At 42.4% G+C, this 25,145-nt stretch overlaps 1 long non-coding RNA gene across 1 annotated transcript in view; it reads left to right on the top strand.

Annotated features, from left to right (window-relative positions):
- The window catches only part of LOC311581374, a 37,874-nt gene extending 27,699 nt beyond the window's left edge, over positions 1-10,175 (top strand). Inside the window, exon 3 of the long non-coding RNA XR_014773762.1 lies at positions 10,088-10,175. This is a non-coding gene — a long non-coding RNA (uncharacterized lncRNA). The remainder of the gene's footprint in view (positions 1-10,087) is intronic.
- The last annotated feature ends 14,970 nt before the right edge of the window (positions 10,176-25,145 follow it).

Here is a 25,145-nt window from a genome sequence, read left to right as displayed (position 1 = left end):
TCTGTCTGTCTGTCTATCTATCTATCTATCTATCTATCTATCATTTGAACATTTAGGAAAAGCCTGAGAACAGAACTTGAAGAATGAGCCCATTGCATTATAATGTCTTGATAGTTAACTCCCTGCCTTACTGGCTCAGGAATAAACACAAGGCAAGATTCTAAAATGCACACAGGAGCATGGGCCCTCAGCACACAGCACAGAGATGTAATGAGAAGGGACTGGATTAGCTTTTGAAGTGTGATACTAGACAGCCATTTGGGAATATACATACATACATACATACATACATACATACACATATATGGAATATAAATGGGAATATATCTCAGCTATATCCCATATATATGTGGGATATCTATCCCATATATGTGAATATGTGTGTGTGTATTCCCATATATATCTTCCACGTAATCCACATATATCCCATATATAGTCCCCCATACACACACACACATACACACACACACACACACACATATACACACACAAACATTTTGCCATCTACCAAGTGTTCCAAATTCATCCATATGTTTAAAAAGAATATATCTAGGTAATACAAGGGCAGTGGTTGCTTTTCCTTATAAAGCAAGAATGAAATTTTCTCTATGGCTCAAACATTCAGAAATACTTAGAAGAAAGCAGCTGTAATTTCAAATCACATTGCATAGCATTTATAGATTTAAAAATGTTGGCAAAAAATAGAAAGGAAATGGGAACTCTTCTGTAGAAGCACATGAAAAAAGATATTTAAACAATTATACATACAAAAATTAAAATTAGCAAGAGAAATACTAGGAGAAAAGTAGATAAGATGTGGATATGGATAGACAAGCCACAGAAAAGTAATTTAAATGATCCTTAAGTATATGAAATGATGCTCTCACGGATGAGAAAAACTAAATTTTCATTTGATGTTCATTGCTTATAAAAGGAGTGAGTAGCAAGGTTCCATTGTACATGCAAACATACATACAAATATTGATAATACAAAACAAAAATAACCACCAGATTTTGATACTAGGGAGTGAAACCTTAAGTTAAAAAATGGAAGGAAACTCTATCACTTGGATGTTTATATTCAAAGTTATGATAGAATTATTCTGTATATACTGAGAAGTGGAAATGTCCAATGCTTACCTATAAATAAATAAAAATGCATCTAAATCATTATAGAGCATGTATAAAGACTATATATATGTCGGCCAACTGGCCAATTAAGTACTAGATTCAGACAACTTCTTCTACTCTATAGGTCTTCCAATGCCTAAATCGTTTCAACCCTGTAATCAGAGAGAAGATATGAACATGTATGTGTACAACATGACATTACTGACAAAAACAAGATAAAAGTATGATCAAATTTTTCAGTATTGAGGCAAACCAGTAATTGGTCCAATTTTCTGTCTGTTGCTGTGAAATACACTATTACCAAGAGTAACTTGGGGAGAAAAGAGTTTATTTTATCTTTCAGGTTATAGGGTATCATTGAGAGAACTCGGGGCAGGAACTTGAAACAGGAGCCATGGGGAGGATGCTGCTTCCTTATTTGATCCCTGCTTCCACTCAGGCAGAGGTCTTCTACAGACCAGGACCACAGGCCCAGGGGGGAAGCTACAGGTCCAGGGGTGGAGCCACAGGCCTAGGGGTGGAGCTACAGGTCCAAGGGTGGGGCCACAGGCCCATGGGTGGGGCCACAGGCCCACGCCTGGGCCATACCCTTCTCAGTCAAGTAATAAACAAGAAATTGTCCCACTGACAAGCTTAATATACACCACTCATGGGAAAGTTTACCACTGATCTTGACACCCTGAGTTCCAATCCTGGCCCCAAACAGTAGAACTGACTCTGGCAAGTTATCCTTTGACATCCATCTTCGTGGCATAGCTCACATGCACTCATGCGTGCACACACATACACACACACACACACACACACACACACACACACACTAACAAACAAGTAAATAAATGTAAAAAAAAATAAGCAGAGGGCATGGAAGTGGGTCAATGGTTAAAGTACTCAGCATTCAAGCATGGAGACCAGAGCTCAAAGTCCAAGCACCCATACGAGAGTCAAGTGGCATCGTGGCATGGCTGCAGTGTGTTCAAATGAGAGACCTGTCTCAGTACACAAGGCAGAGAGCAGCCAAGGTCAACCCCCCAGCCTCCACACATTTATATATGTTAATCTACACACACACACACATGTATACACACATATTCAAAACACTGTAGATAGAAAATAGTTTCTGCCTACATTTAAGAGAAAAAATTCAGAAAATATGACTAAAATATTCCATTCTTAATTGTTCCCATGATACACTACCCGAAACAAAAAGCGTAAAATGCTCATTGTGCTGAATTTTTTTTAACATAAATTACTTTATTGTGAAGAAATCACAAAATCGTCAAGCAGATAGATTGAATGTTTTGATAGCATTAACATATATAAGTACTGGTTTGAACTTTTAGACATTGAAAATAAAAATATAATTAGATGTGACAAGATTGAAAAAATAATCATCTCACAGTTAGAGATGCCTTGGAAAGAGTATCAAAACACTCAGAGGAGAGTTCGAAGTGGTGTCTCATGCCTGTAATCCCAGAACTCAGTAGGCAGAGGCATGTTTCCACGCCAACCTGGGCTATAAGAAGTCTCTTCAGGGCTATATACTGTCACACCCTAATTTCAAAACAAAGAGAAGTCTACTCAGAACACACAGGAACAAATCTATCATTAAATCACATTGGAGATCATTTTTTATTCCCATGAATAGCTAGGGAAAAACTATTTTTGCATGGTTAATAGACTAAATTTGACCACATATTCTACGTAAATGACATTTAATGAAAAGCATTACTCTGAAACATTTTCCATTGGGTTCACACTGAGCCCCACTCACATGTGAGTTGACCACAGGCTGGGAGATATGCAAACCAGGGAATAGACGGCCGCCATATTGAATTGGCTCACTGAGTGTGCTAAGAGTCGCAGCAATCCCGAAAGTTTCCTGTAGGTAATCATTTCCTGAGCATAGTTAAAAACTGCTTCATAATACTGACTCCCACAAAAGCTCAGTCATAAGGGCTTGGTAGCATTTTATTTTAGCACCTGATTGACAGGCATATTATGCAGCTATTACATTTTTTTTGTGCACAGAATGTTCTTGACGTTCACTTCCCTCATACTTTTTATTAGAAAAAACAATGAAAAGAATTCGCACAAAAAATTGTCCTTTTGACTGAATGAGAATGGGAGGAAAGTCCATTTTTTTTTTTAATGACTTGTGTACCATTGACCCAAGCTGAACAACCCAAATTTCATTCAGAAAACATTTCATTCATTCGGGCACTTGCAAGCTCATTCATTTATTATGCAGTCATTTCTTAAGTCTTAAAAAATAATCACCTTGTGTGGTCTGGTGACAAGCATCAGAGATATGAAAACAAGGGCCCTTTGTGACTGGAAAGAGGACAGACACCTTCAGCGTGAAGCAATGGTAGATGTGAGTTGTGCAAAGAGGCTATGAAATACAGAATTAGAGCCGAGATGAGTGTGCGAGCCGGGAAAAGCCTGCTCTATGACAGAAGGTCCGTCCCTCTCTGGGTGACCGTGGAAAGAAGTATTGGAGCCTGAGGAAATTGACCATAGAAAGTTGGCGAAGGAAAGAAGGACTTGAGAAGTCTGGGTACAGGGCGGGTCAAGGATTGCATTGCACATGAATACTAAGTCATTTCCGGGTCAGCAAAGACCTTGGCTTCTGAATCCACTAAGAACCTGTGTGCCCAAGTGGTCTTCACCTTTCGGGGCTGAGGAAACTCATAGAAAGCAGAGAAAAGTGACTGTAAAGTGGTGAGTGGGGTGGGAGGCTAGCAATTTAAGGGACTACTTCCTTGTTGGGGCTGAGTTGCCACTCCTCAGAGAATCCCACAGGCAACCAAACTTTCCTCTCCAGAGGCCCCTCCCTTCTTCCTCTGGCTCCTTTTTCTCCCTATCCTCCAAGGCTTGCTTCCTGGCTTTATTTACATCTCTGCTCCAAGGTGTGTTCTTGGTCCTTGGAGGCTTTTGCTCTGACTGTATGTGTAAAATATGAGCATCTATTGCCTGTTTTCCCTAGATGATTCTTGTACCTGTCTCCAGCTGTGCTCAGCACGTACCTCACGTCCTGTTAGGTAGCTTCCATTTCCATTTCTTTCATTTATTCCTCACTGCAATATAAGTCCTACCAGGGCAGAGGTTTTGCATGTTCATTACTGTGGCACCAGTAGCTAAGATAGCATTGTCCTGTGCAGAGGAAAGCCAATTAGTGGTTGCTTGATAATTAACTCAACAAAAGCATTTATTTTGCATGGCTTGTATAGGGTTGCCACGGCTCCCCCTGGAAACACAGCGGCCCTGAACAGCAGCAAAGCGCAGAAAGTTGCTGACTCTTGTCCTTGACCTCCTCTTCTGTTTATTTCCACAAGGGGAGAGGTTGGGGAAGGAAGGGCCCCTTTATCAGCACGAAGCAATCAGGTCAGCAGAAAGGACAGCTTGTGCCCCGTCCTTCTGTGGAGGGGAAGTGGCCTCCCTTCCCCACCATCGTCTCCGGAAGGGTGACAGCCCTAAAATAGGGAAAAACTTGATAAGCGAGTGGTTTGCCAACTAATTTCTTTCCCTCAGGTGTTTAGTGGAATTTGATCCGGAGCTAACAAAGGAGCCTCTATCGGGACGATCTCACCCTGGTTATCTTGGTGGAGCACGCACTCCCATGACACCATCAGTCACCTCCCTGATGGCCACAGCTGAATCCTCTCCTCCAATAACCTGTCAAGCTTTCTTCTGAGTGTAGACAGTTCGCCTTAATCAAATTGTCCATTGCCGAGGAGGAAGTGGCTGCTGGGAGCCCAGGGAAGAAGAAGAAGCAAGGCACCTCTGCTAGCATTTTGGGCAGCTGCTCCCAATTCTTTCACCTTTATTGTAACCCAGCTTTTCCTGGAAAGTGAGTGTAGCCGCAGTCGAAGGCTATGGAGAAAGAGGATGTGAGTTGACACTGACTACCACCAACAGGTTGCAATAAAGCGGTTGGAGGGGCCGAGACTATGTACATGAGATTGCTCACACTCAAACACTGGGTACTTAATTTCTAATCATGGAGTCAGGTCAAGCCTACCTGTGCTTTTTAGTAAGTACAGATTAAGAGCCCAGCCATGGTGCTGGAGGAACAGTTGATTGGACCAGAGGCACTTTTGGTGACTCTGTGTGAGCCAGACTGATTTGCAAAACTAAAGCTGAGCCCTCAGTGCACCCTACCCTGCTCCACCCTGTTCCTCCCCTCCTCGCCCTGCCCCTTCCTGCTCCTGCCTCTCCTGCTCTTCCTCGCCCCTGTGTGTGGATTGAAAACCCTTAAAGTATATTATCTTAGCAAATTTCCAGTACACATCACACCATTACCCATATTCTTTTTAATTTTATGCATATGTGTACATGCACATACGAGTGAGTGCATGTGTATAGGATCCTATGGAGGCGTAAAGAGGGCATCAGATGCCCTTGAACTAGAGCTGCAGATGGTTGTGAGCCACTGTGTGGGTGCTGGGACCTGAATCTGGGTCATTGACCAGAGCAGCACTGAGCCATCTCTCCAGCTTAACCATGCTGTATAACTGGTCTCCGGGACTCAGATTGTGATGGATAGTTTGAACTCTGACCAAAATTACTTCATTTCTCCCAAAACCCAGCTCTTCCTTCTACTCTGTGCTTCTATGAGTTAGACTTCTAATTTTAAGTTGGTCCTACCTTAATTGGTAATTCCTGTCCCAACAAGAGACCCTGCCTCGAGAAAGAAGGTGAACAGCTCTTGAGGGAACAGCACATAAAGTTGACTTCTGGCTTACACCTACGCATTCCCAGTGTGTACCGCATCTGCACACGTATGGTCATACACACGCATGAGCACACATTCACACAGAAGTCCCATTAGCAGTCAGCTCTAAACTCACAAAACTCACACTTAAAAAACAGTACAGAAGGGAGGGGAAGAATGACACAGAAGCTTTGCCGTCCCTCCTGATGAACGCTGTGTCGGTCATGTCTGTGGGGTGTGAGGCTCAGCGTCTGCCCACCTTGTCTTCCATCTTCTGTAACACCCATAGAAGATGACTCACAGATCCACTCGGGGCGAGATGGTGGGTGGTGGTGGGTACCACCCGTTCAGTTAATGCAATCAGGAAACAAATGAGCAATGAGTGAGAGGGCCTAGGTGACATCAATGTTTAATGAGCTCGGGGGCCTTGCCTGTGCACCCCCACCTTCCACGGCCTGCCGAAGAAGCCTGGACTCTTTTGTGCGATGATATCGTTTCCGGAGATGAGCTTTAATAAAGTTAAAAGTGCGTAAAGAAGCTCTGCAGGGAACTAATGAAAGCAAAAATGAAAAATGGAAAAAAATAACAAATGTTTATTAGGCATCCCTACCAGGAAGCCGCCAAGGGGGAGGCTAATTTACTCTCACTAGGAGGAAGCGTTCCTGAAGGTTGCTGTGTTCTTCTTCTTGAGTGGTAGGAAACGGGCACCTAAGCCTCAGAACATTTTAAAGAGCATCCCGATTAGTTCTTATGTTTTTTTCAGGTGAAGCCTCATCTGTCTGTCAGGATCTCCATCTCCCTCTCCTTCCTCTTCCTTCCTTCTTTCTCTCTCGCGCTTTCAGCATCTGGGGAAAGGAATGTTGTAACTTATTAGAAACACAGCCTAGTGCAGAGGGAAGCTGAGAGGAGACAGGTCAGGACTGTCAGGACAGTTACGGCATCATTACCACGGGCAGGTGTGAAGACCCTGAAGAGAGGTGTCATGGGCAGTGCGATGAGTCTGCATCTACTGTTCAAACCTCTCAGTCCTTATCTCTAGAGTGAACCTATGTGCCCACGAGTTAAGACAGAAACAGGCACTGGATAAAAGTTATAACTAAAGGTTGTCTTGGGTCTGGGCAGAAGGCTGCTACCGGGGGATGGAAAAGACTCTCAAGGTCGCAGCACACACCGGTTATCAATTCCTGGAGAGAGCTGCAGGCCTAATTTCTTGGAGAGAGAGGCAACAAGAGGGTCTGTGATCTAACAGGGGGACGTTTCTCTGTAGCCTTGCAGTTGTGCAGCTACTGTGGGGTTGTCTTTGGGTTACCTTCCCATCCTCCATGTCTTACAGGGGCATCTTTGGTTTTATGTGTGCAAAGACCAACCCAGGAAGGACCCCTACAGAGCCAAACCTCTTACAGGGGCGGGTCTCTGGATGGCAAAAGAGATCTTAGTGTGGTATTGAAGAAAAGTCCACAGGCTTATCATTGTGGGAATATAAATGCCTGAAGCTTTAGTGCAGCTTTGGAAAATCTTGAGACACCTTTTTCTTGTAGACAAGACAAAGGGAAAAAAAAGCATAAAGTGATTGAGAAGAATCAACCTTCAAAGCAACACAAATCTGGGGAGACTGGACCCAGGTTGCCATGTGTTGCCAGGAGGAATGGAGGAAAGGCCACCATGTAAACAGCAGCCCAGGTTGCCTCTAGAGACAAGGACTGAGAGATTTGAACGTCAAATGTAGTGGCATTTAAGATCACCAGAATTCCAGTGTGAATCTCTACAGTTTCACAATAGCTATTCTAACTGTGAGATGCATAGACATTGGCTCTGGTTAAATTCACTGCACGATGCTTTTTATTTGTGTGATGTTTACAATAAAGTTTTAATAAAACAAAGGAAAGATTGCTGCAGAACAACAGTGAAACCTCTGACTAATTTATTTATATGACACTAAAGAGAGATGGATTGGACATAATTATTATAATTAACTAAACATTTGTAATAAGAAGGGGGAGTGAATACGTTGGGAGGAGTTTGAGAGGAAGGTATGTCAAGACAAACTTTTAAGGTAGAAGAAAGAATAGCATATTCAGGAGCTAATATGGATAACCAGTTTGAAAGGGAAACTGGTCATTCCAGCCAGGGAAGAAAGCTGATGGAAGGCTGTCCATGTGGGAGATGCTCCGGGCAGTGATGTAGGCAGATGGTCCACAGGAGCTAAGGCAGCGTGTTTTGTGGAGATGGATGTTAGATGTTGGCAGATATGCAGGGATTTATGAATCTTTTAATTAGGCAGAAACATCATGAAGTAAGGATTGAAATTGAAGGAGGTGTTGGAAGAGAGAGGGGAACTTATGACTTGGTCCTTTTAGAATAATCTTAGCAGTTAAATCTAACAGAGAACACACAAGAATACTCTTAAAGCTGAAAAGAAAGGTTTTACTCGCTGGATGGTGGCTGTTTGGGGACATGCAAATCATGCAGCCTTGAGTGATATTCCTCAATGCTGTCCATGTTATTTATTTATTTGTTTATTTATTTATTTTTATTTTTTATTTTTTGAGACAAAGTCTCTCACTGGGACCTGGGGAAGCCAGATTGGTTAGACTAGCTGGCCAGCCAGCAGGCTCCAGGTCTCCCCTTCCCCAGCTCCGGGGTCACAAGCATGTGCTATCCGCTTCAGTCTTTATGCGAGGGCAGGGCTATCCTGTTACTCTTTATGTGAGGGCAGGGCTATCCTGGGTAACTCATGGGGGTTCTGTTCTCTGGGGTGATATTGCCACATTTCTGAGAGGTTAGATGAAGTCCACATCACTGTCCTCAGTCAAATGTCAGAAATGCCCCTTGGTATATTGATAGTTTCCACTAGGTGACAGAGTTTCTCTTGTTACTTTAAATGCCCTACATCTAGAAAGACAGATATCACTGTCCTCGTTAAATGTATTAATAATTCACAGAACAATCATTAACCGAGGTGATTTGCTTTTATATGGATCAAACAGATAAATTAATCAAGAATGCAGCAGTGTTCACCCTTCTATGCTTTGAAAGTGACACAAACCTATGGCCTCCCTTGACCTAGGTGAGATGTTCTGTTTCTGTTGGGGAGACTGGGTTTCCAAATGCTTTCATGACACTTCAAACTATGAAAACCCCTATTCTCCTCATAAAAAGAGCTTATGAGAAGTCAGCCAGGTGCCAATCAGTGCAAAATAAATTTCAGGTCTTTGGACCTGCTAGATTAGCTGGGAAATTGATTTAATCAGAGAGTGTATTGTCTGATGCCTATAAATTTCTGCTTTACCCAAGACCCATGGAGCTTTTGAGTGTTTATTTCAGATTCTAAATTAGTCCTTCGTGTGTTTATGCCTGGGCATTTTTGTTGTTGTTGTTGTTGTTTTTCAAGCTTAACTGAGGGAAGGTCCAGGCAGCTTTATGACATTCCTGTGGTGGCGCCACCCAAGTGTCAAATCCCCCTTCACCAGGGGTCTCTCTGAATGATCATTTACGTTTATGAACTCAACAGCAGCCAAAACACCTTAGTTTTCTATGAAACAAGGTTGTGCACACTGGTTTTGCACACTAACTTGTACACACTAGACTAAGAGTTTTGTTGTCTGCTTATGTAGACTAAGCAAGGAGTTACATATGTCACTTCTAGGGAAACAGTAGAAAGTCACTAGCACAGACACAGGCAAGTCAGAAGTCATGGGCTATTGCTGTGGGGTGGTAGATGGGATTAGCACCCAGGCAATCTGATTTCCAAGACACATCAGAGGGACTGTTTCTCTGGAAATGAAAGGGAAGTGAATACAAAACTACCTTCCCGTGCTTTGAAATAAAATAAGGAGAGAGTATGAACTCTCAAACTGTATTTAAAGGAAACAGATATGAGACCAAATATAGCATGGTGTTTAAGGAGCTGAAAGGAGAAGTGAGCAACCCAGCAAGGGGCTGGGAGGAAAGATAAAGCCATTTCAAAGAAGCAGCACCAAAGGCAGAAAGGAAATAGGCATTAAAGTGCTAAAAACTGTGTGGTCATGGAGAAAAAGTTAGAGAAATGTGAAAAATAAAATGAAAGGATCTAAACAGAAGAAAATAAACAAGTATGGCACAGAGCAGAAGCAGGCACATTTGCATCCGCAATGCACCCAAAGAACACACTAGACAAAACTTGAAAGGAGAAGCATTTAAAACAATGTTTCTGAAATAACAGAAGAGTTGTATTTTTTTTTTTTACTAAAAATCTTCTAGGTTTCTTTATCTCTCAAAGAAAAATGCAGAAGAATCTTTACAAAGAGCTGCTATGAATGAATGAATGAAGGAAGGAAGGAAGGAAGGAAGGAAGAGTGAATGAACGAATGCCATGGTAAAGAGGTGATTCCATGAGAGATACTAGGGAAAAGATGAATTAGAAAGGGAAGGGGAGGGAAGCGCATTTACGGAGGCTGGCCTTAGATGGACATTCAAAGCCACAGGCCAAGTTGCTTTCTTTGAAGTTATTAAGTATTCGACATAACCCAGAGCTGCATAAACATAGCAACCTAGTTTTTGACAACAGTCTAAGAACTATTCAATGGAGAAAGTATCTTTTTGAAAAATCAGATTTGGACACCTGTGGGAAATGCAAAGACCACTCCACATGTCTCCTACCTGACATAGAATGAACTCAGAAGGGACAGACAATTGCCCAGCATGCCTAAACTGTAGGGCTCAATCCTCAGCAATGGGGAGAAAACAATTCATTGATTAAAATTAAAATAAGACAATAGCATGGAGTAATAAAGATTTTAAAAACCATAGAACTTTTAGAAGAAATTATAGGAGAAAACTCTGTGGGACCTAGAATTTGGGAGACTTTCTAGTGATGACGTCACAATCATAATCCATTAAAAAAATCAGCATATTGTATTTTATTAAGATTAAGCAGTTTCCCTCTGTAAAAAGAACACTTATTGTTATGAAAAAGATAGTTTATAGACTGGAAGAAAAGATTTGCAAATCACATATCTGACAAAAATTAATGACAAGAATACATGAAGAAGTCCAAAACACTGCTATGAAAACTCACATAGTGCAGATTGAAAATGAATTTTGAGATCGCTGACGTGAAATTCACAGAACTTTCACCATCATCAGAGAATAATTCCTTCCTCATCTCATATCTGTGAGGAAAGAGGGCTTTCAGCTTTGCATTGCCCCTTAGATTATTCCAGAAGGCATTCTTTAGACCAGAGCCATGTGGGGACATGACTAATCATGTACTGGAGAGTGGGATTGGGGATCTACATGTCAGCTGGGACTGCAAGTACAGGGCAGAGGAGTGTCCAGTTTCTTTAAAAATTATCCAAAGATTTTAAGTTCAGTAGCAGAGAGGTTGCCGTGCTCTGTAGCAGGCAGGTGCGCAGTTATCCACGTTCAATGAGGAGCAAGTGATGCTTTTAACACTGTTGGGGCTATTGAGAATGGACTGAGAGCTGAGGGAAGAGTTCATGGCACAGCATTTGTCCGGCATGCATCCGGCTCTGCATCTGATCCCTGGCACTGACAAACTAAGTTAATTAACTAATTGAAAGTTAAAATCAAACAATAGTGCTGAAGAGTAGGAAAAAAAAATGGCTGACAGTTACAGAGAAGAAAAGAGTGCTGGGTGGCCCAGAGGTCTAGCATGCACATTTCAAAAGAAGAAAGACTAAGAAGAGGCAACACCTGAACAGTGAGTAAAGAAAAAATAACTCTGAAGAGGAGAGATGAGAAATCAGGATGTACCACATAATACCTGTGATTTGTAAGGGTGATCCTATATCCGATAAAAAAGGAGCAGAACCACAAAAGAAACAGCCAATCTGACTCCTATCAGATTCCTCAATTGTAAATGCCGATTAGAAGTCAACAGAGAAATAAATCTACAGCCCTTTCCAAGACAAAATGATTGTAATGTCTGAGTGTGGGGTCCCCATAACTGTAACCCTAGAACTGGGGAGGTGGAGGCAGAAGCATCAGGCCTTCTGAACTGTCTTTACCTATATAGGGAGTTCGAGACCACTGGGTCACAGGGGACTCCACCTTGAAAAATAAACAAAGCAATTGTAGAGAGAGTCCTAAGTGAGGAACGCCTAATATGTTTGTGTCTCTATCTTTCTTCCTGTTGTCTTTGTCCATCCGTCAATCCATCCGTTCACCCACCTGTCCATCCATCTGCCTATTGGGGTGACTTTTGCGAGCTTCAAAGAATTCTTACTGAATGAATGCCTATAGCTGAACCAGGACGGTACAGCAAGTCTCTGAATTGGGAAGCTTGCAAAAGACAAGATTTACCAAGAGGAAAGCCAAGCGTAGAGGCGGGAATGCAAGCCTTGGTCTGTTTCCCTGAAGACGGGGCTTAGGCTGCTTGTGGACAGAGGTGATGAATGCTGGGATGATTTGTGGTCTGCAAGTGCTAAATCCGTCTTCATAACCGTAGACACACACTCGCAAGAGCAGGCGAGGTGGAATTCTTCGTTTTCATTGTCAAGTCGATACAATCTAGAATCATCTGGAAAGAGACTCTTAGTGAAGGACTGGCTAGATCAGGTTGAGCTGTGGGCAAGTCTTTGAGGGATGCTCCTGATTGCCTTTGACGTGGGGAGACCTGGCATGAAAGTGGGTGGCACCGCTCCCTGGTTTTGGGGTCATACTGTGTCAGAGTAGAGAAAGTCAGCTGATGGCTTGCGGGCACTCATCTCTGTCCTTGACTGTGAGTGTGATGTGACCAGCTGTCTCACCACAAGCCACTGTGACTTCCCCCTGTGAGGGATTGTAGCTTGGAAATTCTGAGCTAAAACAAACACTGTCTTTCCTATGTCACCTTTTTTGTTGTTGTTGTCGTTGTCAGAGTATTTCACCACAGCATAGCAAACAAAACTAGGCTGACAGGCCCTAGCTGGATGATCTGAGGCGGGCGTTTGACGCAAAGGAGTTCATCCATCAGACACTTGCCCAGATCCCAGGAAACCCAGTGCTTCCAACCAGCTTAATGCTGACAAAGGTTGCCTCCAAATCCCCGAAAAGCATCAAAGGCCAGGAGGGATTGCTACCAAGAGGCACACACAAGAGGTCTTATCTACAGCAAAGCTGTGGGAGGCTGGAAATGCAAGGCTTGCTCCATGACCTCCACGGTTGGTGCTTTTAAGACTAAAGCCAATGCAGTGACTGAGGTCCTGAGGGCTTGTCAATGCTTTCAGAAGCTTGAGACCAGACCCCCCCACACACCCAAAAAAAAAAAAAAAAAAAAAAAGAATTGAATATGCTTTTAACCCACAAATAGAATAGAGACCATATGAGGCAGAAAGCACGCCTATGAGGAAGATATACAGACAAGCCAGATTGGCTCTTGTTTGTACTGGCTGTGGAGATATGCAAAGGCTTTAGCTGGTTGGCATACAATTACTTCTGGCATCTCTGAACTTCCTTCCAAACCCCCAGCTAGCCACCTGGATCTTCCTCAGACATCCCTGGGGTCCTCTCCCAGTCCAGCCACTGTAGTTGTAACGTCAGAACCATTAGGGTCCAGTTCTATAAACTTGTCATAAAGCTGTCCCTCTGCCTGTCACATAATTCTCCTATTTTGTGCATCATTTACTCATATTCTTTCCCGTTTTATCTTCTCTGATGCTCACTCTCTCCTTAGTGAGCGTCAGTACGGGTTCATGTATTTTTGCAGCCTTTCTTAAGCAAACATTGCTTGACGGAACTAGAATTGGTCTGCAATGCTCGCTAATGGAGACCTTAATTGGTGCCCATAACTCCATCACCCAGGGCCGGACTCTGCTGTGCCATTCAGTCCTCCTGCTTCTGAGACACGAGACAGATAAACACAGAGACAGATCAAACTGGAACCACACCTTCCCTGTTATTATTCAATCTACCTTTTGGATATGCTAATAGTTTATGTTGTGGCTCAATAAATACCTGCAGACAGTACAATTTTACCTGTACAACGGTTTCTCCTACTGATAACCTGCTCTCAAATGCTAAAGTCGGACACAGGTGCAGATGTGTGTTCCTGCATGTAGAGGCAGGGTGCAACTCCTGTCATTTTTTTTTTTTTCCTTCTCTCTCTCTTCCCAGGGCAGGCTGGCCCCGCCCCCAGGAGCCTCCTGTCTCTGGCTCCAGGGCTCTGGGATTACAGCTCCTGGCCTTTTCTTATGGGTTCTCTAGTAGCACTTCAATCCTGGTGCTTCTGCAGCAAGCACTGATACACTCAGCTCAACTTCCCCTTATTTTATAAACCTCGCAGCCTAGTCGAAAGCGCTCCATTTCCGCCCTCCTCTACAGAGACAAGCGTCCCCATCCTCTTTGTCTTCCCCTCCCCCTCTGGTATGTTGAAAGAGGTGGTGAGCTAGATGAGAGAGCTAGATCCTGGAAGGATCAGGTGACATGTACATAGTCTCTCTTTTCCCTCCTTATCTGTATGAAATAAACGCTGCCAGGGATTACCAGAGTGAATTCACAGCAGCAGCCGCCAAGACAGGCAGGGAGGCGCCACTGACTTTATCCACCGCCACGAGGGTGAAGCAGGTCGTGAGGGGGGCTGCATCTCTCCTGCCTGTGTTGCTTACTGAATTCATTACAGCCCGTTTCCTCCTGTGTGTCCACAGAGAAAGTCTGAATGATCCACAAAGCCTTTGTAGAGGACATTGATGGGTTTTTCCGAATTCAATGTCATGAAAGCGAATCGTTTTTTCTATTTTGGCTGCCCAGAGTGACCGGGGACACTTGCGTGACTGCTACATTTGGACAGATTTTCAGCATTCTGGAGACAGACCAGGAAAGCCCCTTTGGCTCTCTGTAGAGTCTTATTAAGACAGTCAGTTAGCTAAACAAACAAACAAACGTGTAATCTATAACTTCCAGTATAAATTACTGATTTAGCCTGCTACAGAGCATGAAAGAAATGAGAGACAGCCAAGAGATTCATTTGTGTAACTCCATCCACTGTGGGCAAATTGATGGAATCACATCCTTAGCTCGTTAATGAAGCCACTGACCTCTGAAGGGCAAAGAAAGCGTCTAGACGTGCTTAACTAGCAAGGGGGGGGGGTGGGAAGAGGGTGCAGCAATGACTGCTGGACTTCTGCTGGATGCCAGAGATGTCACCAATGGTGTGGAAAAGTCTTTGAAGGCTTGAGTCCCCAGCACCAGCATCAGAACAGGAAGCAGATACTGGACAGATAAGGCAGGTGGTAGCAGTCCTGAGGATGTCCCTGCTGGAGGTCAGGAGGGACAGAAAAGAGTCCCCATTCTTGGTTCACTGTCTACTTGTACCCTTGCCTCAAAGATGTATGGTCTTGACACAAAAACGTAGAGGAGGCACAAAGATACCTCGTGTTCAGAACACTTTTGGCTGGCTCTTTCCCCTCCCTATGGCTCACCTACTTTCTGCCTTCATCCCTTTAAAAGGCCCCCAGAGAAATACCGTGTTGGTACCACATTTCTGGGGACCGGGTCCTGCTACATGGAAGTTCTCCCTGCCCTCTGCATCTCTTCCTTTAGCTCCTGCTTGTGACTCTACAATGGCCAAAACTCATCCTCTGTGGCCCTTTAGTTTCATTCTTTGAATTCCTGATTCAAGAACCCGGAAACCACTGGGGTTGGATATCTTTGGTAGCCGTAGACTGTTCTGAGTCCCTGAATTTCCTAGTTAAGCTTGTTAAGGGCAAGAAAGACTCAGTTTCTCTCAGAACACTCAGGAATTGTCCCAGGTCGTCATCATCATCAGCTGCCGCTGCCGCTGCACCTGCTGAAATGTGGGTCTTGGGACCACAGCAGAACAAGCAGAGTCACACAAAGAATCATGTTGGAGAAGCCCTGTCTCAAGAGGCCCCCAGACCCGCTCCGGCCTATCTGAAGTCTCAGGGACACCGAATATGCATATTGCTTTGTCTGGGTTCTAAAGTCAGACCAGAAGACCTTTAAGAATAATGTGTCCTTGGATAAATTGTCGGTGTCTGTAGCTTCAGCTTCCTCAACTAAAACATGAGATAATAGTATTATTATTTTTTTCTTTTTGAAAAGAATGCGCAGCTTTCCCTCAATACACATCCACTGCAAGAGTTCTTGTGACTTTGAGATACAGACAGAGCCAGTAAGGAAGGCATGTTGCCTCCTGCTGGAGGCCTCAGTTACCTCTTGATTATAACTGGGTCCATTATTGCCTGCCTCCTCCTGGCTCAGCTCTCTGTAAGAGTATATAGACTCTGTCCACTTCAAACCTCTTAAAGTTTCTGGGAAGTTGGTTCATTTTCTACCAAAATTGTATTGATTTTATTAGGTTTGCTGCTTTCAAAGTAGAGCAAAATGAAAAAACTTTGTTTCTCTTCAGTTCCTTGATATATTTCCTATCCCTTTCAGGGAGTAAACAGATAAATAAAAAGCTTACAACAGCGAGAGGATACTGGGCACAAAAAAATGAGAATTCCACAGAACTGGGTGCACTTAACATATCTTTCCATGTCTCCCTGCACTCCCCTGTAAAGTGGATGAAATCACATCTACTTTCACATCTACTTCTTAGGTCAAAGGTCAAGTTTCTATAATCAACATAGGAAGCAGTGGTCAGAGAATCGGATGTATCTGAATGAGGCAGGCAGGGAGCTTGTGACATCCCATTGTCTCTCCCCACCACAGACTTCCAGTCCACCGAGCTGGGAAGGGGGTCTAGGCAACTCTGAACTCTCAGAAGGTGCCTGAATCTTCTGTGGCATGTTCACAGACTTCACTCGGGCTGGCGTTGATCTGGTGCATGTCACATGTTTGTTTCACTACTTTTCTTCTTTGACTGAGTCAAGAGTGTTCCAGCCTTTGTGGAAAGATGGCTAAGTGGTTAAAAGCACTGGTTATTCTTCCAAAGGTCCAAAGGTCCTAGTGCCCACATAATGGCTAACCACAACATGTAACTCCACTTTCAGAGCATCAGCTGCTCTCTTCTGGCCTCTGCAGACACCAGGCATGCGTGCAGTACACGGACATACGTGCAGGAAAAACATCCATACACATAAAATAATAAGATAAAACAACAGGCAAAAAAAGCATGTCAAATTACTGGAAGTCACAACCAATACAAATTTGTAAATCCTCAAACCACATGAAGAAAGGACACAATTTAAGGGGAAAATCAACATAGCATCTGATTTTAATGTATCATTTAGCTTGGCTGATCTTGACAGTGATATAGCAATGTGTTGAAAATTATACAAAATAATGGGCTGGCAAGAAAAATATTAAAGGAAATACATAAGGTTGAAAAGGAAAGAATGGAATGACCTAGTCATGTGGTGTTATTGGTAGGTCAACCACAAAATTTATTAATTTATCAGAAGTTGTGTCATTATGTGTGTGTTCATGTATGTGCAGGTACATATCTAGTGTGCATGTAGGGTCAGAAGGTGACCTTCATCACTGTGGTGGGTTAAATGAGAATGACTCCCATAGGTTCGTATGTTTGAATACTTGGTTCTTAGCAGAACTGTTTGGGAAGGATTGGGGATTGTGGGCTTGTTATAGGAGGGATGCCACTGGAGTTGGCTTTAAGGTTTCAAAAGTCTACGTCATTTCGAGTTAGCTTTCTCTGTCTTGTTAATGGATTAGGATGTTGGTCCAGGATCGTGTTTGCCTGCCTGTTGCCATGCCCCTGCCATGGTCAGCGACTCGCCCTCTGAAATTGGAAGCACGTACCAATCAACGTTTCCTTTTATAAATTGCCTTGGCCATGGTAAAGGGAAAAGAAAAAGTAACAGAGACAATTGCGATTCCTCAATCAACTATCTTTTTTAAAAGATGTGTTCTTTCAGTGACCTTGAACTCACCAAGTAGGCTATTTCCACAGCATAGTTTATTTGAATTTTATGAGTTAATACATAATAGAATTGTTTGCCTGTAAGCAAATGATAGTCAATTCAAAGAGCGCACTCCCAAAGGCATATTTAAAAGAGAAAACAATAAAATATATAGGCATACATCTAATAAAAACCATTTATAAGAAAACAACATAGAAACTGCATCTAGACCAGTCATGGGCTCTAAATTTACTACTGCTTTTGAGCCAAATGGCCATAGCATTGAACTGACTCCTAATGACTTAGCATTATATCTATAAATCAATGTTTCTCTTATCTATCATCACAGAAGCAGAGGCCATGGAGAAATGAGACTTGCTGACCTGTACCCAATGGCTTGTTCAACTTACATTTTTATACAACCCAGCATCTCCTTCCCAAGAATGGCACTGCCCACAGTGGCCTGGGCCTTTCCTTGTCAATCATTAATCAAGAAAATTCCTCACAGACATGCTAATAGGCCAGTCTGATGGAGTCAGTTTCTCAGCTGAGGTTCTCTCTTTCCTGATGATTCTAGTTTGTGTCATGTTGGTGAAAACTCACCTCTCCAGGTGGTTAATACAGAAACTCATGGCTGTTCAAGATGCTGCAAACAATTTCTGAGTGCACAACCCTCAAAACCCATCCGTCTTACCTCTTTTAAGGATTAGTGTAAGAGTCTAATCGGGAGAATCTATACTGGGAAGCACCAAATGAGAGAGATGGATATGGGCCTGTGCAAAAGCAAGAGGATTTATTTGTCCGACATGACGGGGTCTACTTACACCCAAAGAAGAGGCGACCCTGAACAACAAGTTTATAAGGTTTATATACTTTTGCAAAGGCAAACTTCAGCAACAGTGCTATAATTGGCTAATGCACATTGGATGAGAGCAAAGGTGTATTTGGAATGTGCTATTTTCTGCCTTGGCAGGTGTTCGGGGCCCTGCAAGGCAGGTTTTTTGGTGGTTCTGGTTCTTGGTAGGGTGGGGTAGCTGTAACAGCCCATGGCAATGGAATTTTACAGAGATTGGTTTCTCGATTGGGAGTTAATTGTATCTAATTGCTCCAGTGGAGTTTCTGGAGGCTGCTAGCAGGTCTAGTTTACAGCAGTAGGTGGTCATTCCCAGAACACAGGAAGAAGTGAGGTCACAAGTTCTCACAGAAAATACTAACTATGATATTAGATACAGGACATACAGAACATGGCATTAATTTTGCCCCTACATTAGCAAGTACAACAGCAAAAGGGTAGGTAGAATGTTGTAGGCATAAGGTTATTGTGTAATTCAGATGCTGACTTCTGCACCCCCATATCTAGTTGCAGTCTCTTTTCTGAGACTGTCCTGTCTAGTGCTGTATAAACACTGCTCCCCAATTGTCCCCTCACATGCCAATAAAGCAGCTTACAGCCAATCACTGAACAGGGGAGAATATAGGGCTGGACTTCCTGCCAGCCAGGGAAGGAGGAGTTAAAGGAGGAAGTAGGGGATTCAGTCATGGGCAGAGGTCCAGGAGACATTAGGAGGGAGTGCCGGAAAGTGTAGGGAAAGCTACAAAGTGCAAGTATCTCCGGAATGTAAGCTGGGAGGAAGTCAAAGTATCTTAGAGGGTTAAGTATACAATAATAACTGCTCAGTTCTTGTGCTGTGAAGCTTGTTTAGGTAACATAATAAAGTCTGAATTACTGCTGTGATAGCTGGGTTAAGAGAGAAACAAACACAATTTTGTAAAAATAACTTTAACAGAATGTAAGTGGCACAAGATGGGGAGGAGGGCTATGAAACATTGTCTCCTAGGTCTGACATGGCTGCTGCATTCATGAACTCACACAGCTTGGGATTACCCATCCAAGACTGGGCCCATCAATATTTATTCATGGATGAAGGAGGGGACTGCAGGCCCCATCTCTTCCCATACCCATGTGGACATGCATAGATAAACTCAGTGGGTCAAAAAAAATAAAATTAAAACAAAGCAAAAGCATATGATAGTGGGAGGGGAAAACTATTGGGAAGAATGAAAGACTTGCTGTGTAGGAAAAATGTGAGAAAATGAGTGTTAAGTAGAACCAGAATGTATTATGTGCAAGTATAAAACAATCGAAGAATAAAGTAATTAAAACAAATAAAGGAACAAAAAAATTAAAACTGCTTTTAAAAAAGCCATGCATGTTGTCCTGTGCTTATAATCCCTGGGTAGTATTTCCAGAGATAGGCAGATGCCTGGGGATCATTGGCCAGATGTCTAGAATAATCAGTGAATACCAAGCTAGGTGAAAAATCTTGATCTCAAAAAAGAATATGGACATTTCCTGTAGGACCACATCCAAGGTAGACCTCTGTTCTCCATATGAACACACGGGCATGCACATATGTACAGGTGTGCTTACACACATATGCACACATATGTGTCTGTGCCTCTACATGCATGCACACACACACACACACACATAGACACACACACACACACACACACACACACACACACGTTTCCAAAGCAAATTTCAAAGAGCTTAATTATCTATCTACTGTGTGCTTTATGAGTCTGTGTGGTTTTTGTTTTTGTTTTCATTCATTCACATACTATTTATTTAGGGCCATTGTATTGTGAGTGGTGGTCTGACCTTGCCCAGTGAAGAGCTATACTCTAGTTATCCACATCCATACTAGTCCTCCCCATGCCACATAAAATAATAAACTATCTATTGGGGAATTGAGGCTGTTGCTACTGAGTATTTATTGAATAAGGTGTCTAGATAGGCTATAGGCCCTAGGGCAGAACTTTATATTATTTGTTTTGCTAAAATGGCATAGTATTTAAAAACCAAGTCCTAATGACTTAACGCCATACCTGTAAACCCACACATACCTCAACCCTCCTCAGAGAAGTTTCTTTTAGCAGTAGATGGTGGTTAACACAGAGAGCCACAACTGGTTTATGTGCAGAATAAGAGACTGCAGGGTGCCCAGTCCTAAATGAGACATCTATATGACTGTCCCTCCCCCCATGGCTCAGGGATAGTAACACAAGAGGTGGGGTGGGAGATCACTAGTCAGGAAGATTGCCAACAGTTTAAGGCCTAGCTTGACTACACAGTGATGTTTAGTGGACTTGCGTACAGAGCGAGAGTGTGTCAAAACAGAACAAGAACAAGAGACCCAAAGCCACCCAACTACCCAACCACTCAACATAGCAACTTGATACAGAAACAAAACCTACACGAGTCATCACAGTTGGGGTAAACATCTATTAGGTCTGTCACAGAGGGAGAATGGAAAAGGATGGAACATAATAGAAGGAAAATAACTGGCACCAATTGAAGCCAGCAACCTGATGGTTAAAAAGGACCCCTCTGGTCTATCATGATAATAGGAATTCAAGCCCAGCCAGTCAACCAAAGTTATGTGGAGCCTTTGTGGGCCCCAAAACTGCAAGAGCAAACCATCTCTATGAGAAATATACATAGTCACACCAATACCAATTTTAGCCTATCCAATACGAAGCCTGCTGCTTTTCATGAAATAAGGTCTGCTTTGCCATTTCTTCATTCAAGGGCCTCTGACAGCTTGATGGGTTTTTGTAGAATTGGGAGCAAGTAAGGCCACTAAATTAATTGAAAGGGCTGCTTCAAAACACCTGTTTCTCAGCAGTCTTAGAGGCGTGAGCATGTCAGGTAGTTGGCTGGATTTAATTTGCCCCATTTCTTGACACCAAGCCATCAATCATGGGTTGGACATAAGGGGGAAATCTAACAAGAAACCGAGTGAAGACACAGCTCGTGCATTCCAGCATGATGTCTTTTTTTCTACTGCTTATGATAAACCGTCAATCCATGGGAAGCCCAGCCTGGAAGGGACATTATCAACAGCTTAGTCAAAACTCACCACCATGGCCTCTGTGTGAGAACAGTGAAACACCTTTCTCAGCCTGTAGGACCAGTTCTTGGGGAGTATTTGTGCGTCTTTTACACATGTGTCAGTGGAGGCCATTAGGAAGCCAGTATGGATGATGTCAAGGAGGCAGAGACATGGCAGTTCCTAGGGACTGAGTCAGTTCTGTCACTCAGGCTGGACTGGCCTTCTCTTCCCATAGGACATGAGCAGAGGCAGACACACTTTCTTTTCCAAGTGTCAGCAGTGCTGGGCCCCAGGAAGAGAAAGGACATGGGTCAATCAGCTAAGCTATCAAAGAAAGAACAGAGTGGCAGGGAGGATGGGTACCTGAGTGGGTGATGTTTGAATGATGTAAACACTGACTCAAGTGATGCATTTCAAGAAAGAAAAAGAAGAGGTTGGTGAGTTCTGTTCTCCCTGCAATATCTGAGACCCGTAGAGGACAAGGTGGCCTTTTTATAGGAACAGAAAGCAGAACATCATTGAAAACAGTATTTGTTAGGACACTTCTCAGGGCGTGGGCTGGGGCTCAGATGGTAGAGTGCTTGTCAAGAATGCAGGAAGCCTTGGGTTCGATCCCCAGCACCACACACCATGATGCCTGCAATCATTCTGAGCACTTTGGAGGTGAAGGCAGAGAAGGCAAGAGCAGTTCAAGATTGACTCAGCTACAAAGAGAGCTGAGGCCAGCCGGGACTACAGCCAGGGCTCCATGGGGCCTTGTCTCAAAAGACAATAAAACCAAGTACACAGAGTATAGTTCTTTTAGTAAAGCTAAACATTCCAGCCATGTGTTTAGAAACTCTACCTTCTACATGTTGGCGAAGCCCAACCTGAAGGTTTCCTCTGTCTACCGTCTTTTTCATAAATGCGACTATTTGCCGTGATGCTTAACAATCACTAAAAAACAAAATCTGAAGACATGCATTTGCATGTAATAACTCTTTGATAGGCTGAGGATTCCTGTCTGAATTTAGACCATGGAGGCTATGGTTCAGGGGGTGGTCTTTTGTGCTGTGGTTTCTAGGCACTCCAAAAGAAAATTCTTAAAAGCATTTCATATGCATAATGCCACATCATAGAGCTCAAGGCCGTGTTTCAGAGAGAGCACCAGCAGGCAGCACTTGCGAAAAGGCCTTCACTTCTCCTTCAAGGCAGCATTATCAAACAATAGGGAAGGAGTCCTCTTGAAAATGGCCAGAACAAGGACTTATAAAGAGAATCTGGACTTATTATTATTATTTTTTTGTAATGGGCTTATTGTAGCATATAACAAAATTTTGCTATTTTGGTTATTCACAGGTTTATAATTCAATTACATTTATTATATTTGCTCTTGTGTAAACATTATTGATTCCAATAATTAAAATACAACCCTATCCCTTTGCTTCTCTTTTGTCAAGTTGTTAGTAGTTTTGATCTCATTATATCCCACTGGTGACTCATGGGATTTTAATTTTTGACATCTTAAATTTGTTTTGTTTTCTTACTGAATAAGATATTTTGTACATAATAATTAAGCAGTCAGGCACGGTACTGCAATAATGCAGACATAACCAAGGCTTAAAATAGCAGTTCCTTGAAGCACAGAAAAGATAAGTCCCGAGAACCAAACCCTGGAACATCCTTCCTTCAGAGGTGTTGATGATGTCAGCCATCCCATGACCTTCACTGCAATCCAGGCTCTTGGGGATATGAGAGTCAGTATGGAGGTTCTTTTAGGAGCCCCAAAATGGTACTAGGAAGAAGAAATGAACATTGTAGTTGGAAAACTGAGCTCATACTGCGACAACAATGTAGGTAGACCTTCTGTTTGTCCCATGTGCAAATATTCTGCCTTTGATTTGCAAAGTGTGTATATGTTGAGGGAGAACAACTCCAACTCTTTAGGAGCAATTTTAAAAACAGTGTCATGGTGTCATAACAATAATGTTATTTATTGAAACCAGGAAGCACCTAGAACAAATATATTTTAAGAAAGAAACAAGTGTTCCCTTGACATGCTCAGTCTGAAATATTTGCTAAGCGTTTAAGGGATATCAAGAAAGTAATGAATATGTAACTCTAAATGTGATATGAGCGAAGATGACAGTGGTAGAAGATAGCAATTTGGAAGAGGACATCTGCAGATTGATGAGACATGAACACTAATGGTTCATACATTAACGCATTAGAAAATGTCTGCAGGCTACCAGTTCTAGAGGGGAATGTCATAGAGTGACTTTCCTTGGTGATCTTCCCCAAATACAATTGAATTTCTAAGAAATAACTCCAAAGACAACCAAACTCTAAAAAGTGAGCACAAAAGCTAGACATGGCAGTCCATGCATGTAATTTCAGCACTGGCAGGCAAAGCCAAGAGGATTGTTGAGAATTCAAGGCTAATCTGGTCTCTGTCCCAAGTTCCAGGCCACCCAGGGCCACAGAGTAAGGCTCAGCCAAACACAAGAGAACAGCAAATCAGAAGCCCCAGTGACAGATAAATGGTGTGTTAGGCAAATTTGAATTTTTGTTGAATTCTAACATTTATTTTTTACATATTTTAAAACAAAACAAAAGGACAAGACTTGAGTTCAATCTCTGCAACTCAGATACAAACAAAAAGAAAGAACCAACTTCATAAATTTGTTTCCTTAATTTCAAATAAGGTTTGGGAGTGGTGGTGGTGGGGGGGAGGAAAACTATTGAGAGAAAAAATTTCAAACCACACAAATACGAAAGCAAAATTACAAAAACAAAAACAAAAACAAAAACAAAATAAAACAAAACAAGTAATTAGAGAATATGACACATTAAACTGCACAAATTAAGATCCATTAAAAAAAAAAGATCTGCTCTCTGTCTCTAAACAAATGAAGATTTATGACTTACATGACCGAGAATTCAAAAGAATTATCTCAGATGTAGATTTATGAAAAGCAGAGAGAGGTCAGATCAAAGACCAGAAAAAACATTATATATGAACAAAGTGGTAAAATTACAAACATACAGAAAGTAATTTTAAGAGAACCAAAGATTCTGTACATGAAGAAAAATAACTAAAGAATTCACTAAATGTTTTTGGCATGAAACTTAAGAAGAAAAAATTCAGTCAGCTTGAGCGCAGGTTCTTAATCAATCAGATGAACAAATTAAAAATTTAAATAAAAGAACTGAGGAGATTGGAAGGCATATATATGAGCTGTTAAAAGCATCAATGTGTGCATGTTATGGGAGTCTTTAAAGGAAATGATTGAGAGCAGCAAAAAACTCATTTTTAAATAATAGTGACTTCAAACATCTATGTCTAAGCAGAAACTGTTCTCTGTGCGTCATGCCTCCAAAAGCAGTTATTGTCAAATGTCAAAGACAGCAAAGATCAAAAGCAGAAAAATGGATGACAAAACTTTGTAAATCCAAGAGGGTCCAGGCAGAGCCAGTAGTAGATTTCTCAGTGGTTACACCACTGGTAAAGAGCATCGGGACTGTGTTAGAAGGCCTGACAGCAAAACAGGCTAAAGCTGCCAGAAAACACAGGAAGACATCATCATGTAGTGACCAAATGACCACTTTCTCAGTAAC

This window comes from Acomys minous (genome assembly GCF_964271855.1).
Source record: "Acomys minous genome assembly, chromosome: 13".
Classification (NCBI taxonomy): Eukaryota; Metazoa; Chordata; class Mammalia; order Rodentia; family Muridae; genus Acomys; species Acomys minous.
This window is presented reverse-complemented; position numbering and strand designations above follow the sequence as displayed.